This window comes from Balaenoptera physalus (assembly GCF_965194825.1).
Source record: "Balaenoptera physalus genome assembly, chromosome: 1".
Classification (NCBI taxonomy): Eukaryota; Metazoa; Chordata; class Mammalia; order Artiodactyla; family Balaenopteridae; genus Balaenoptera; species Balaenoptera physalus.
The window spans coordinates 164,689,601-164,702,014 of NC_138882.1; positions in this window are offsets into that span (position 1 = coordinate 164,689,601).

Genomic DNA, 12,414 nt, shown 5'->3' on the forward strand with positions numbered 1-12,414 from the left:
TGAGCCTGTGCGTCTGGAGCTTGTGCTCCGCGACAAGAGAGGCCGCGACAGTGGGAGGCCTGCGCACCGCGATGAAGAGTGGCCTCCGCTAGCCGCAACTAGAGAAAGCCCTCGCACAGAAATGAAGACCCAACACAGCCAAAAATTTAAAAAATTAATTAATTAATTAATTTTTTTAAAAAAATGTTCATTTGCCTATTCTATTCCAAGGGCTGTTGTGGAAGTAAGTGGCACAGCGTGGGGGTGGGCGAGGTGGTACAGAAAGTCCATTTTTCTGGTCAGTTTAGCCAGTGGAGGGATCTGAGTGGAAATACAACCACTCTGGGGCCAGCTGGGCTCCACCAGCCAGACTGGGCAGCCTTCCCTCGGCCAGGCCAAGCTCACTGCCTGGAACCACGTCTGCTGCACACGGCCCACCACCCCAACAGCCTCTTCAGAGCCCCCCGACGGCGCATGCCCGCAGCTACCAGCCTCCCTGCAAGCCCCAAATCCAGCCCAAGTAACCAACTCTCACTTTGGCTCCAGGGTCCAGGGAGGGCAGGAGACTATCGCCTTTCACTTATGGGGAATACCTGCACACAGGGCTGTGTGGAGACAGGGAGTTGGCCTAAATGGCCGGACACCATGGGTCTCTGGGCACAGCCCCTCCTGGATTCTGGGAATCTCAGCCTGGAGGCAGCAAGGGTCAGAAACACCTCCTGGGTCACTGGCAGATCCCTACCATAGGCACAGAGTGAGGAGAGATAACAAAAGAAACATCCAACGGTGCGGAAGGCTTCTAGGCAGCCTCCAGCAGGCAGAACAGCACTGCCAGGGCACCTCCTGTGCCAGCAGCATTTGGGCCTTCTTCCCATGCAAGATCAAGAAGGAATCCAGCCCCAGAAGGCAGAAAGGAAAGGACCCAGGTCCTGGCACAGCTTTGCCTTTTATCCTAGCATGTAACCCCCATTACCGTCTGGTGCCTGCCTCCCACTTCGTATAGCCTAGTCAGGTGCATGAATGAATGCCCCCATCGCAGGGAAATTCAGCCCGGGCTTCCATCCCTACCCTCAGCCCGGGGCAGGAAAACGCCTCTCCTCTCAGACCACCTGCTCCCTCCCCGAGACGCCCATTTCACTACAAAGGCCCGTTCAGCCAAGGCCTCCTGCCTGAGAACCCGTCCCTCCTCGACTCGACCCGGGTCAGTCTCCTGACCCTCACAAACACCTGTATGACCTCGGGGCTGCCGCCCCACCCCTCGGTCACCTGAGCCACTCCATCAATTCCCAATTTACTGGAGCGCGTGCCCACGCCCCCAACCCGTTCCGAAGGTCGCAGGCCAGGTCGGCGACTGGCACCTCACCTGGAGCTCTCCGGTAGCGGGCCTCCCTCCCTCTCGCTCCTAGTCCCATTCCCCACGGTAGGGGAGGAGCGCGCCGGGAGCCAGGAGCGACGCGGGTGGGTCCGCGTGCCCGCCGCGCGCGGCTGACAAAGAGCGGGGCCGCGCCATGCGGACGCGCGACCAGGGACCCAGCAGGCGCGTGGGCCAGCTGCCGAGACCTGGGACCGTGAAGCCACCTTCCCCGCCCGCCCCTGCCCGCCCCCGCAGGTCTCTCGCCCGGCCCGGGAGGGCTCGGTGTCCCATTTTCCCGGAGAACACGCCTCCCTTTGGCCCGGGCAGCGCCCGCCGAGGGAAACCCCGAGTCCGCGCGCTCGGCGCTGCCCGCCGCCGGGACTGCAGGTGCGAGGCCCGGACGGCCGCGATGCCTGTGCCGGTCAACCCGCCCTCCCGCTGCGGCCCGCTTCCCGGGCTCGGGCGCGGCCGCCCCGCGAGATCAGGCACCGCGCCCCGGCCGCCGCCGCGCACCCCATGCAGCCGGGCGGGGAGCCTGCCGCCAGCCCCGCGCCCCGCGCCTTACCCTGTGAGCCGGTGCGGCGGAGGACCTGCGGCAGCGGCAGCGGCAGCAGCAGCGGCAGCGAAGGCGGCGGCGGCTGGGCGCGCCCCGGGCAGAAGCGCAGCGGAGGGGAGCGCCGCGGAGCCGAGGGGAGCGGCTCCCACAATGGCCGAGCTCGCGGCGCCGAGCCCCCCGCCCCCCGCGCCCTAGAGGCGGCGGCTGAAGCGGAGCCGGCGCAGCCGCCCAACCCGCTCCCCCACCCCCGGCGCTGACGCCGCCCCCACCCCCCGATGCGCGCTCCCCGCCCTGCACCCCACCCGCGGCAGCTTCCTCGCGCCCGCAAGCCTTCCGCATCGACCCCGCGTCCTCTCCCAGGGTCCTTCCCCCCGTGACTCCTCCCCTGCGGCGGCCCGCGTCCTCGGGGCCAACTCACACCCCCACATTCCCCGCCTTCGGCTCCGGAGCCCTCTCTGTCCCGGCCCCGCGGCCGCTCGCTGACCCGGGCCTGGCTCACGCGGCCCGCCCCCTTGGAGCTCCTCACCGCAGGTCCCCGGGTCGCTCTCCCAGGCTGCGGGGCTGTCTCTCAGCCCCGGACCCGGTTCTCGAACAGCCCGTTCCCCTGCCTGACCCCCTTTTGCCTGCTTCCCCTAAACCCATATTCCGTCCCTACTCCTGGGGCTCCTGCTCCCCCTCCCGAGAGCGCCCTGCGGGTCCACTTACACGCCGGGCTTCGGGAACTGAATGTAGGAGGGACCAGAAGGAGGAGGCCCCGTCTTCCCCGCGGGGTAAAGGGCAGAGGGGAACCAGGCCCCAGGAAGAAACTCAGACTCTGCTTTAGACAGCAGTAGCCCCATTCAGAGCCTTGGAAGAGACTTCATCCACTGAGAAAACATTTATTGAGCTCCTTCTGTATGCTCTGCCTAGTGATACAGTAAATAAGAGCCAAGAAAGAGTGCCTTCAATGCTCTCCTAGTACAGATCCATGTGCATGTCCAGAGAAGGAAGGGTATTTGTCTAAAGTCACTTCACTAGTAGTCTGCGCAGCAACAGCTACCATTTGGGCGTGCCTCCTGCGGACCATGCAAGGTGCTTCACCTAGGTCATGCCACACTAATCCTCACCATGCTATTCATTCATTCATCCAACAAATATGTACCCTGTGCCAGGCCCTGTGCCTGGCGCTAAGGATACAGTGATGAGCGAGATGCATATGGTCCCTGCCCACTGGCTCCACTGGGTTAGCAATAAAGATGGACAATTAGCTGTAAATCATTGTGCATCCCATGAGGCAGTGTTAAGATCAATACGTCAATTTCTGGATGTGGAAACAGATGATTTATTCAGTCATCTGGGAAGAAAGGAGCCAATCCAAGACTGGAATTCGTGTCTTCACACCCCGCGTCCTGTGTTCCTTTTCACTGTAACTATTGGGGGAAATGTGGGTTGGTCCAAATTACTGAGGCCCTTGACCTTCAAGCTAAGAAGTTTGGTCTAGGGACTTCCTTGATGGTCCAGTGGTAAAGAATCCGCCTTCCAGTGCAGGGGATGCGGGTTCCATCTCTGGTGGGGTAATTAAGATCCCACATGCCGCCGGGCAAACCACCCTGCCACAACTACTGAGCTCGCACACCTCAACTATAGAGAAGCCCATGGGCTGCAACTAACGCCCGACATAGCCAAAAATAAATAAATAAAATATTTATTTAAAAACCGGTACTTAAAAAAGAAAAGAAATTTGGTCTCAATTATATGGTTATGAGCAGCCAAGGAAGGTGGAAACCAGAAGAGTGAAAGAAACCAAGGACAGGCTCAAGATAAGTGTGGATGGTTATGCTGGGAGACTACTGCAATAGTCCCAGCAAAAGGTAAGGAGGCTCTGATCCCAGGTAGGGACAGTGGGGATGGGAAGGGATGATTTCCACTCACTGAAACCTTCTAGGTTTCTGTTTGCATGCATTCTCCCCCATTAAATAAGGGAAAGGAACTATCACTTACTAAACTCCTACTAAGAACTAGACAATGCCCTGGGTATTTTTGTATATATTATCTTGTTAAATCCTCCCCATAACCTTGTACAGTAGGTACCTTTATTATCCTCATTTTACAAATAAGGAAATAGAGACTTTGAGAGGTTATGTGACTTACTAAAGCCCACAAAGCAAACTAGTGTTGAGGCTTGCCAGGCCTGCCTCCAAACCTCATGCTCTAACCATCAGTCTCCACTGTCTGAAGCCAAAGCAAGGAACCCAAGTCCTTTGACTCAGTCAAGTGTTCTTCTCCTTGGACCACAGGTACCGCTTAGACTTCCAGAGAAAGGTCAGGAGTCCACAGTTGTAACCTAAACGGTACCTGGGCCGGTAGTGCAGGTCCCTGTGTGGGATATCTCTCCACAGAAACCTGCAGAGGCCTCAGCCCAGGAGAATTCTTCAGCCTGATTCTAAAGTTCCTTTATGCCTTGAGGCAAAAAGCTGAAGAGGCAATAAAGGAATCACTCTCAGCTTAGAAATGAGTGCAAAAGCCCTTCCCTGGTGAGACGGGAACATGGGTGCCAAGGGGGAAGACCAGCTGAAAGCATAGCCGGAGTGTGGGGAGCCTGGGGATGAAGCTGAGTCTCCACAGGTGCCGGGATCTGTGGGCAGGACCTTGGGCCAGCTGAGGGGAGCTCATGGGGGAGGGCTGTCAAGTCCCCTAGGACGCCTGCAGTCCCAGCCTCTCTGACTAGAGAACATCGAAAGGTTTTCCTCCTCTCCAAACTCAGTGTCCTTCCCAAATCTGACCACCAATCCTGTCCTGAATTATTCATGCTGTGGGCTGTGAGAAGGTGGAGCTTCCAGAAGCTTCTGGACTTAGGACATTCAGTTGTGTCTCCCTGGGGCTCCAGCTCCAGCAGTGCTACCCTGGGGTTGAGTTGCTGGTGAGACATGCCAAGCTTTTTGCAGCTGGCAGCCGGCCAGTAACCTTGGGCTACTGGGCTTCGATTCACTTCAGCAATTTTTTATTGAGGAATACTATGTGCTGGGGACAGTTTTGAGTTCTGCTGGGAACACAGATGTGAATCCGATCAGGTCTTTGTCCTTGAGGATTCACAGGGTGATAGAGGGGGCAGGCATTTAAAAATCATTGCCTTCTATGGGACTTCCCTGGCAGTCCGGTGGTTAAGACTCTGAGCTCACAATGCAGGGGGCACGGGTTTGATCCCTGGTTGGGGAATCTAAGATCCTGCATCGTGCATGCCACACAGCTCAGCCTTAAAAAAAAATTATTCCCTTCTGAAATGTCCTCTGGGCCTGATAAGTGTTCCCCTCTACTGTCCCTTATTTCACCAACTGGAGGTCTCTGCCGATTCCCTCCAGAAGTTAGTAGCCTTGGAACTAGGGAACCTCACACCCTGTACACCTGAGCAGAGTTCTCTCCTTGGAGGGGTGCCAGAACAACTTTTTATCCTATTTGGAGTCCTGAACTAGGTTCCCAGACTGCTGCTTGGGCCACCAGCTTTCCAGACACATCAGAAGAATGACACTCACTCTCCATTCAGCAAACACTAATTAAGCATCGACTCAGTGCCAAGCACTAAGCTTTGTGCTGATTCATTTTTAAAATGAACCAGAAAAACACGGCCCCTGTCCTTGTGTTGCTCACAGCCTAGGTGGGAGATAGACAAGCAAAAGGGCAGTTATACTTCTACTGATTCATGCTGAGATGGGGAAAGTACAGGATACCCTGGAAGGGAACACAGAGAAGGGACACTTTCTAGAAGCTTGAGGCCAGGTATTTTTACCAGGCATTTCATCCTTGTCCTTCTAGGTTCTTGTTCTAGTGGAAAATTTCAGTCATCCAGCTTCATGGAAAAGCTTGCTCTTCAACAGTGTCTATTCCTTCTATCCCCACCTGCTCCTCTGGACCCTCTGGAATTAGACAGGTGTCCGACTGAAGGTGAAGATGAAACATGAGCATGGGTAGAGGCTGGAGCCCTGTAAAGTTCAAGTATCCACATAGAGGAAGTAGCACAGAATCCCCAAACTGGGAGGGACCTTACAGATTTCTAAGCTCTGCCTAGAATGTTTTCCTCCCATCTTTCTCTGATTGATTCCCCCGCATCTGTACACTGATGACATCCAGACTTAATGTCCCATCTGTAGCTCCAGCTCTCATCTCTCTCCTCCTAGCTCCAGACTCACATCCAACTGCCTCCTTGACATCCCCATCACTACCTGGATGTCTCATAGGCATCTCAAACTCAAAATGTCCCACATAGAACTCTTGATATCTGCCCCCTACCACCTACAAAACTGTTTCTCTCCCAGTCTTGGCCATCTCAGAAAATGGCTCCACTACCTGCCCATTTACTCAAGTCAAAGATCTAGTAGTTACTCTATTTTTTAAAAAATATTTATTTATTTGGTTGCACCGGGTCTTAGTTGCAGCACACGGGCTCCTTAGTTGCGGCGGGTGAGCTCCTTAGTTGTAGCATGCGAACTCTTAGTTGCAGCATGCATGTGGGATCTAGTTCCCTGACCAGGGCTGGCACCCGGGCCCCCTGCACTGGGAGCACGGAGTCTTAACCACTGCACAACCAGGGAAGTCCCTAGTAGTTACTCTTGATTTTTCTTTCTTTCATTCCCCTCAGCCCCATCAGGAAGGTCTGACAAAAGGCCTCCATAATGTATCCTGAATTCATCCACTTCTTCCATTTTCCTCTTACCACCTTAATCCATCGCTCACCTGGACAACTGCGCTCGCCTTCTGAATCATATCTGTTTCCACTCTGGCTCCCACCCCATTTCGATCCACGAAGCAGCCAAAGTGAATCTTTTTAAACATAAATCATGTCATGTCATACACAGTTCCAGTTTGCACTTAGAATAAAATATCAACTCCATATAATTGTCCATAATGCTTTATACAATCTGGCCCTTGCTTAGACCTAATCTCAAGATCCCATGGTCACTGGATTCCAACAAATCAGACCTTCCTGTTCCTTTAATAAACATCTCATTCTCATCTTGGGGCTTCACAAAGCTGTTCTGGTTGCCTGAAATCCACCCCCCTCCTGCCCCCTGCCTAAAATCTGTGCATAACTGGTGCCTTTTTCATCATCCAAGACTCAGCTTACAAGTCACCTTCACAAAGAGGCGTTTTTGACCACCCATCTGAAGTAGCGACTTCCTTTAAACCTTGTTTTATTTCCTTCTTAACATTTATTATTTTGCCATCATCTTGCTTACGTGTTTACTGGTTTATTTTTTGTCTCCCCCTCCAGGATGCTTCATGAGAGGGAGGACCGTCTGTGCTCTTCACTGCTGTATCCCTACGGTGCCGAGCACATGGTAGGCTTTCAGCAGATACTTGTTGAATGAATGAAAGCTTGAATCAAATGGATCGATGAAGTGAGGACAGCAGAGGAAGAGACTAACCAGATCAATATGTACAAAGACCTGCAGTTGAGAGGACAGGGTGCTCAAGGAATTGAAGAAGTTCAGAATAATTGGCATAAAGAACACTATGGGAATAAGTTGTCCAAAATGAGGCTGGAGAATGTTGGGTTTCAGACTCTCTTCCAAGTTCCATGTGAAGCCATTGGAGAGTTGATTTATTTTCAGCTTTATTGAGGTTTAACTGCAAATAAAATTGTAAGATATTTAAAGTGTGTATCATGGTGATTTGGTATACATATACATTGTAAAAGGATTCCCCTCATTTATTTAATTAACACATACATTGTAAAAGGATTCCCCTCGTTTATTTAATTAACACATCCATCACTTCACATATTTGTCTTTTTATTTTTATTTTTTGGAGGGGTGAGAACATTTAAGTTATACTGTCTTAGAAAATTTCCATTATACAATATAGTGTTATCAACTAGAGTCACCATGTTTTACATTAGAGTTTCAGAACGTGTTCATCTTATAGCAGAAAGTTCGTACCCTTTTACCAACCTCTTCCTATTGCCCCCACCCCCCAGCCCCAGGCAACCACTTTTCTACTCTCTCTTTCTATGAGTTTGACTTTTTTTTTTTAGATTGAACACATAAGTGATGCTTTACAGTATTTGTCTTTCTCTGTCTGGCTTATTTCACTAAGCATAATGCCCTCAAGGTCCATCCATATTGTCATAAATGGCAGAATTCCCTTCTTTCTCATGGCTGAGTAATATCTCCTTGTATATATAAATATATATACCACATCTTCTTTATCCATTCATCTATTGATGGACACTCAGATGGTTTCCATATCTTGGCTACTGTAAATAATGCTGTAATGAACATAGGAGTGAAGATATCTCTTTTACTTCTGTTTTCATTTCCTTTGGATGTATACCTAGAAGTGAGACTGCTGTATCATATGGTAGTTCTATTTTTAATATTTTGAGGGACCTTCATACAGTTTTTCGTAGCAGCTGTACCAAATTACATTCCCATCAACAGTGCACAAGAGTTCCATTTTCTCCCCATCCTAACACTTGTTATCACTTGTCTTTTTGATGGTAGCCATTCTAATATTTTAAACAGGGAAGGACTTCATCCAATATGCATTCTAGAAAAAAAATCACTCTGGGTGCTGTAGGAGAACAGACTATAGGGAGCCTAAATTGAATGTGAGAAAGCCACCAATAGGTGCCAGTTAGAAGACATTTAAACGTGTCCTGGCAAGATTGGACAAGATCTTGGATGAGAGTGACAGCAGTAAAGATGGGGAGAAGTGCATAGAATCAAAGGTATAGAGAATGGCATCCACAGGATTTGAGGATGAAGTCCTTGGGGGGTGAGGGAGAAGAGGTGCCAAAGAGTGACTTCCAGATCTCTGTCTCAGGCAGATTAATAGTGTCATTCTCTAAGTTTACATAGAAGGAGGAGCAGGTGTGGGAGAAAGATGCTGTGTTTATTTTTAGATACGTTCCCTTTGAAGTGCCCTTGGGCTACCCAGTGGAGATCTCCAGGCCTGGAGCTCAGGAGAAAGGCCAGGTCTGGAAATAGATGTGGGAATTGTCTGCATAAGGATAAAGTGAATCCATGTTGTACCCACCCAAGACAAGTATGAAGAGTGAGGACAGAAGATTGAGGACAGAGCCCTGAGCTGTATCAACAGTTAAGGGTTAGGTGGAAGAGAGGAACCCAGAGAGGTAAGAGAAAAACTAGGAGAGTCATGGAACAATGGAAAGGCCACGTTCAGTAAGAAGAGAGTGGTTGAAAAGTTGAACTTGAAAAGGAATGAAGGGACTTCCCTGGTGGTCCAGTGGTTAAGACTCCATGTTCCCAATGCAGGGGGTCGGGGTTCAATCCCTCGTCAGGGAACTAGATGCTGCATGCCGCAACTAAAAGAGCCTGCATGCCACAGCTAAGACCTGGTGCAACCAAATAAGTAAATAAATAATTAATTAAAAGAAAAGAAAAGGAATGAAATTGACATCACCTAATCCAGTCAGTGATGGGTTTTCCTCTGGCCGTGGGGACTGGTTTTGGCATGGACCTGGGACCACTTCAGACCAGAAACACAAAGAACATTAGTAAAGATTCCTTACTCTCAAGAGAGTTACCAGGAGACACTTTTGCTGTTGCTTTTCTTGTTGTCATCATTTCGTTCCTGTCGTCCTTGTCGTCATTTCAGTTACTTGACTCAAGAGACCTTTGGATTTTGTGACAATTACACTTATTAATTAATTAAACAAGTACTTATTGGGAGCCTACTGTGTGCCAGGTACTGTTAGAGGAGCTGGGGATACAGTGATAAACAAGACCAAAGAAATTTCTGCCCTCATAAAACTTAAATTCTAATAGGGGAGACAGATATTAAACAAATAGCTAAATTTGCAGTATAGTGCAGTTAATAATAACTGCTATGAGGAAGAATAAAGTAGAAAGGAAAACATGAGAGTGGGAGCTGCTTTTTCTTTTCTTTCTTTTTTTTTTTGGCGGCGCCATGCACGGCCAGGATCTTAGTTTGGGAGCCAAGTCCCCGACCAGGGACTGAACCCAGCCCACAGCAGTGAAAGCGCCAAGTCCTAATCACTGGCCTGCCAGGGAACTCCCATGGGAGCTACTGTTTTAAATAGGGTGGGTAGTCAGAGAGAGTCACGTGGAGGAGGTGATATTTCGACAGAGACTTGAACAGAGGAAGAGAACAGCCTTGTCACCATCCAGAGCAGTGCTGTCCAATAGAAATATACTGCTGCCGCACCTGCAATTTTAAATTTTCTAGTAGCACATTAGGAATGTAAAAAAGCAGAGTAGTTGCCAAGGGTTATGGGGGAGGGAGGGAAGAATACGCAGAGCACAGAGGATTTTTAGAGCAGTGAAACTATTCTGTATAGTGGACACGTGTCATTACACATTTGTCAAAACTCACAGAATGTACAACACTAAAATTGAACCTTCATGTAAACTAAGGACTTTGGATGATGATGATGTGTCTATGTAGGTTCACTGAAGGTAACAGGATGCGGGATGTTGATAGTGGAGGAGATTGCACGTTTATGGGGGCAGGAAGTATATGGGAACTCTCTGTACTTTCCATTCAATTTTGCTGTGAATCTAAAACCGCTATAAAAAAAAGTCTATTTAAAAAATAAAAAGCAACAGGTAAAATTAACTTTAACAATATATTTCAATAATATATTTCGAATATCAGCATGTTAGGTCCTCACAACAATCCTACATATCTAACATACCCCAAATATTATCATTTCAGAATGCAGTCCATATCAAAAGCATTCATTTGATATTTAAAATTCTTTTTTGTGTGAACTGAGTCCTCAAAATTCCGTGTACATTTTACACTTAAGGCCCATCTCAATTTGGAGGAGCCACGTTTCAGGTATTCAGAGCCACCAGGGGCTAGTAGATTCTGCGCTGGAGAACGCAGAGGAAAAACGTTTCAGGCAAAGGAAACAGTAAGTGCAAAAGTGCCCAAGCAGGAGTGGCAAGAGTACGTTGTGTGTGTTTGAGGAGAGCCAGGAGGGACAGAAAGGAGTGAGGGGTAAGTGGGTGGTGTGACAGATGACGAGGCTGGTTGAAGAGAAGGGCAGGAGCTATAGTCCCTGGGAGGCCTTGTACAAGCAGTTTGAGGCTCATTCTGAGTGTGATTGGAAAACCGCTAAAGGGCTCTGAGCAGGGAACATATTCTGTCCCATTGTGACACGAAATGCAGTGCAGATGTTCCTTATCATTCTACTGTTTCCTGTTACAGGGGAGGCAGCGTGGGGCCCTCTATGCCTCTTCTGCTGCACAAGGAAACCAGCTACCTCTCGTTTCTCACTTGTACACTAGAGGTCCAGAGACATAGAAGGCCTGCACCAGGATGCACAGCAAGTCTTCTATTGTTCTTGGTGATTGGGCAGGAGCAGGCTCAGCAGATTTTTGCAGGGAGAAGCCAGGCTGGAGTGAGTGGAGGAGTCGGAAGGAGACAGAGAAGTTTGGCAGTGAAGGGAAGGAGGAATGGTAGGGTAGTGACAGAGGGGATGTGGAGTTGGGTGTTTGTTTGCTTATTTGTTTTTAAGCAGGGAAAGATTTGAGCATGTTCAAGTATTGATCTGAAAGAAGTAATAAAGAGGGGGAGGTTGGAAAGAATGGCATACAGATGATGTGAGGCTCCTGAAGAGGCGGGAGGGACCGGCTGTAGAGTGGAAGAAGGGTAAGCAGGGATGAAGGTAGGGGACTTGGTGGCGGCAGGCTCGGCTGCCTCTGTTCCAGCCTTCTGTAGCCCCTGTCCCTTTGCCATCTGGATTCCTGGGACCCATGTGCTGTCTCAGCCCTGCTGCCCACTCTTCTTTGCTAGTTGCTCTCAGACACCCCCCAGAGCAGAGATGATCCTGGGAGGGCTGCTGCCCACCGTCTGCCACTTCTCCATCCGCTCTGAGCTCCTGTGCTCTGGCTGGGGACAGCTGCCTAGAGCCTGCTTCTCCATTATGCTCTTCTGTTCTCTTGTCCCAGTTCCTGGATGCTGAGTCACTCTCCCTTCCAAGCCCTCTGCACAAGGCTCCTGGTTCTGACATACAAAACTCGAACATCTACCATGTGTTGAACCCTTGCTGTTCAGGCACGGTGCGGTGCCACATGCTTTGCAAATATCCGTATATTCAGTCCTTACAGCCCTACAAGGTGTGTGTTGTCATCATCCCATTTTACAGATGAGGAAATTAGGGTTCAGAAAGCATAAGTGGCTTGTGCAAGGTCTCATAGCTTGTAAGTGCCATAGGGAAGTCATAAGCTCCCAAAACTGACTACGTTCTATGATGCCACACTGTCTTTTAGGTGTCAGGAATAAAGATAGATGCTTTGCAGATCTTTTCTCATTTGGGCAAAGGAGAAAATGGAGCTCAGCCATGGGGATTGGTTCCAAGGGAGATTGTAAGTTCTATGAAGGCAATTTGTGCCTGTTTGGTCACTGCTGTACCCCCAGTCTCCAGAATACCATCTGGCACATAATAGTGCTCAATAAATATTTATTGAATGGATGGATGAATAGACTCTAGCCTCTGAGAGGGCTGGTCAAAGCCCAACCAGAGGGAAGGCATTGAAATGAAATCAGACAAGAGTACAAG